Source organism: Salvelinus sp. IW2-2015, unplaced genomic scaffold, assembly GCF_002910315.2.
Source record: "Salvelinus sp. IW2-2015 unplaced genomic scaffold, ASM291031v2 Un_scaffold2457, whole genome shotgun sequence".
Taxonomy (NCBI): domain Eukaryota; kingdom Metazoa; phylum Chordata; class Actinopteri; order Salmoniformes; family Salmonidae; genus Salvelinus; species Salvelinus sp. IW2-2015.
Genome location: NW_019943775.1, coordinates 27372 through 32226, shown reverse-complemented (window position 1 = coordinate 32226; position 4855 = coordinate 27372).

The following is a 4855-nucleotide window of genomic DNA, read 5'->3' as shown; positions in this document are numbered from 1 at the left end:
CAAATGTGCCTAATTGGTTTATTGATACATTTTCAAGTTTATAAATGTGCACTCTCCTCAAACAATAGCATGGTATTCTTTCACTGTAATAGCTACTGTAAATTGGACAGTGCAGTTAGATTAATAAGAATTTAAGCTTTCTGCCCATATAAGACATGTCTATGTCCTGGGAAATGTTCTTACAATTTCATGCTAATCACATTAGCGCACGTTACCTAAACCGTCCCAGTATAGGGACACCAATCCCGTATAGAGGTTTTAATGGCGTCAGACCAAAGCTCTGCATCTGTCCTCGTGCTCCTAGACCTTAGTGCTGCTTTTGACACCATCGATCACCACATTCTTTTGGAAAGAATGGAAACTCTAATTGATCTACATGAACCAAGTTCTGGCCTGGTTTAGATCTTATCTATCGGAAAGATATCAGTTTGTCTCTGTGGATGGTTTGTCCTCTGACAAATCAATTGTACATTTCGGTGTTCCTCAAGGTTCCGTTTTAGGACCCCTATTGTTTTCACTATATATTTTACCTCTTGGTGATGTCATTCAGAAACACAATGTCAACTTTCACTGCTAAGCGGACGGTACACAGCTGTACATTTCGATGAAACATGGTGAATCCCAAAAATGGTCTACCCTGGATGCCTGTGTTTCAAACATAAGATAGTGGATGGTGGAATTTACCAAAACATGTTTTAACTCGGAAAAAACAGAGATGCTAGTTCTAGGTCCCAAGAAACAAAGATCTGATGTTGGATCTGACAATTAATCTTGATGGTTGTACAGTCATCTCAAATAAAACCTTAGCGTTACTCTGGACCCTGATCTCTCTTGTGACGAACATAAAAAGAATATTTCAATGGCAGCTTTTAACCATCTACGTAACATTGCAAAAATCAGAAATGTTTTGTCCAAAGATGATGCAGAAATCTAATCCATGCATTTGTCACTTCTAGATTAGACTACTGCAATGCTCTAATTTCTGCATACCCGCATAAAGCACTAAATAAACTTCAGTTAGTGCTAATGTAACAGTATAACTTTAAACCGTCCCCTCACCCCGACACGGGCGCGAACCAGGGACCCTCTGCACACGTCAACAACAGTCGCCCACGAAGCGTCGTTACCCATCGCTCCACAAAAGCCGCGGCCCTTGCAGAGCAAGGGGAAACCCTACTTAATCCTGACTCGAACCAAAACATTTGATCATATTTCTCCAGTGCTAGCCTCTCTACACTGGCTTCCTGTTAAGGCTAGGGCTGATTTCAAGGTTTTACTGCTAACCTACAAAGCATTACATGGGTTTGCTCCTACCCATCTCCCCGATTCGGTCCTGCCGTACATACCTACACGTACGCTACAGTCACAAGAGGCAAGTCTTCTTATTGTCCCTGGCATTTCTGAGCAAACAACTGGAGGCAGAGCTTTCTCCTATAGAGCTACTATTTTATGGAATGGTCTGCCTATCCACGTGAGAGACGCAGATTTGGTCTCAACCTGTAAGTCTTTACTTTTTTTGAAGACTCATCTCTTCAGTAGGTCCTATGATTGTAGTCTGGTCCAGGGATGCGAAGGTGAACGGAAAGGCACTGGAGCGACGAACATCCAGGGCCTAAAACTAACCCTAGTTCCTAACCCTAGTTCCTAACCCAAAACTAACCCCAGTTCCTAACCCAAAACTAACCCTAGTTCCTAACCCAAAACTAACCCTAGTTCCTAACCCAAAACTAACCCCAGTTCCTAACCCAAAACTAACCCTAGTTCCTAACCCAAAACTAACCCCAGTTCCTAACCCAAAACTAACCCTAGTTCCTAACCCTAAACTAACCCTAGTTCCTAACCCTAAACGAACCCTAGTTCCTAACCCTAAACTAACCCTAGTTCCTAACCCTAAAACTAACCCTAGTACGCTCCTAACCTGCTCCTACGAGCTCAAAAGTAGTACGCCTACTTCTGTAACCCTCATGCCTCTAACCCTACTGCCTAACCCTAGCTCTCAACATCGGCTCGCTAAACCTTGCTGCTAACCTAGCTCCTCAACCCCTGGCTCTACCAGGCTCAACTTTGGTACCTTAACCTTAGCTGCTTATACCCTGTCCTAACTGGCTCCTAAACCTGGCTCCTAACCATAGTCCTAGCGCCTAAGACTCCATACACGTCGAAGCTCCATAACACCTAGCTCCTAAGCTGGGTCCTCACCTAGCTCCTAACCTTACGCTCACTCACCGACTAGCTCTTGAACCCTAGCTGCCTAACCAAAACCAAACCGTAGGCTCATAACCTAGCTTACTCACTCCTAACCACAAAACCAACCTAGCTTCCTAACCTCTACCTAACCTAGCTCCACCCAAAACACAGGCCCTAACCGCTTCATAACCCTAGCGTTCCCGTTAACCGCTAGCTCCTAACCCCAAACTAAGAGCAATCTCTACTACTCCTAAAGAATGTCTTTTCAGAGTTCTGGCCCACACCAAGCAATTAACTCTCTAATACTAGTGCGAATGACACTCTAGGACTCAACAAGAGGATCAACTCGGGATCCTAAACGCCTTGGGATGCGAACAACTAAACCCTAGCTTCTAAAACTATCAAATTCTTAACCCCTAGCTCTATTCTGACTCTTCGATAATACCCAACCTAGGTCCTAACTGGGGGCGTCCTAAAACAACTATGCATTTCTAACCGCAATCTCCACATCTAACTCCTTAACCTAACTGCCTAAAATAAGACTCCTAACCCTACCTCCACTAATAGCTTGCACTAAATCTTAGAGACACTTATAGCTGCCTAACTGTCCCTATAAGGCGGCATTCGAGCCCCTAACCATAGGTCCTACCCTAATGGGCTCTAATCCCTAAGTCCTAACCCTATTGTCCTAACTGCTCTAGCTCAACTACACCCAGCCATTCTACACCTAGCCTCTAACCCTAGGCTCCTAACCAAACTAACGGCTCTAGCTCCCGAATCTACGCCTGAGCTCCTAACCCTAAGCTCTACGCCATAGCTCCTAACCACTGGCTCCTAACTAGCTCTAACCCTACGCTCTACCTCCGGCTCCTAAACTCTAGCTCACTAACTGCTCTAAACACTACCTAACCGGCTCTAACCTATGGTCCTAACCTGGCTCCTACCAGCTCCTACCTGGCTCTAACTAGCTTCTACCTCGTACTATCCTCGCTCCTACTCTGGTGACCTAACCCAGCCTCCTAACCCATCTCCTACCCCTAGTCCTAACCGCTGGCCCTAACTACTCCTAAGCTAGCTCCTCTCCCCTAGTCCTAACTCTGGCTCCTAACTTTATAAATGATTTGGCCTTGTGGGGAACTAACATTACCTGTGTATTTGTTGGGTCCAAAGTATAGTAACAGTTTTTTGTACATTTATTTTACACATGTTGCTAAGATAACAGCGCTATCGAAAACACACCACACACACACACACACATCCACACCCTCACACCACACATCACCACCACACACACCCACCACACAACACTCTTTGGAGAGAAACACGCCTCACAACAGCTATCTCATGCAGAAACACATCCACACACACCAACTCTCACACTGGGTTCACCATATCCATAAGCTTTAACACTCTCTGGACTGAAATGTCTTCGTAATGTTGCTTCCAATATACCCAACATCACCACACACCATCACACACCAATTCATTTCCCCCTCCACACCCACTGCCCCACAATCAGCTCACAAAGCCCTCTCTTCTTCTTTTCATCTTCCTCAATGCGATCTTATCTCTCTGTGTATCTTTCTTCTGTCCTGCATCTCTCTTCTTTCTCATCTACGATTTCCTCTCTCTTCTTTCTTGATATCTGGTCTACACAAGCGCACTCTCGCCCTCTGTATCTGGCACCTGGTTCCCTCCCCCCCTCTTCTCTCGGCCACATCGCCTGCTTCTCCCACTTTGTAACATTTCTCGGCTGAAACAGTGCACTCATGGAAACATAGATTCTAATGGAACTGAGTATCGCAATTCCGCATCTGTAGTGCGGTGCAGTCGGAATATTCCAGCAACACACACACTCCACACGTTAACACAAAGCCACACACATTACACAAAACACACCCAGTTCTATGTTTCTTACTCCTATCAATATCAACCAATCGACCCCTTCCCCGCACGCACACCCCCAAACATCTCGCACACTACACGTACCTCCCAATCCTTTCTCGCCTCTTTAAAACCAAACAGGTGGACTCTAATCTTTCTGGGAGTCATAACCTCTCTTTCCCACCCCGCTGTCTCTCTCCCAACCACCCCCTCTGTCTCTCTCTTCCACCACATCCCACTTAGTCTCTCTCCACCCCTCCCCTCTGTCCTCTCCACCCACTCTCGTCTCTCCCCACTCCCTCCCCTCGTCTCTCTCGCACCCACCTCTGTCTCTCTCCCACCCCTCCCTATGTTCTTCTCCACCCCTCCCCTCTGGCTCTTCCCACCATCCCTCTGTCTCTCTCCCACCCTCCCTGCTCTCGTCGTCTCTTCCCACGCCATCCCCTCTTTCTCCTCCCACCCTCCCCTCGTCTACTGAGGCAGTCTCCTCCCATCCCTCTGTCTCTCTCCCACCCCTCCCTACTCTGTCTCATCTCCCACCCCTCCCCTCATGTCTCTCTCCCACCACCTCCCCTCACGCTTCTCTCTCCCACGCCTCTTTTCCCTCATGTCTCTCTCCACCACCCTCCCATCTGGAGTTCTTTCACTCCTCCACCTCCTCTGTCTCTCTCCCACCCTCCCATCTATTCAATCCCACCATACATGCTCTCACTGTTTCTCTTTCTCTATCTTGCCTCTCTCTCACCTCACATCTCTATTTCTCGTCTGCACCTCTCACCCATCT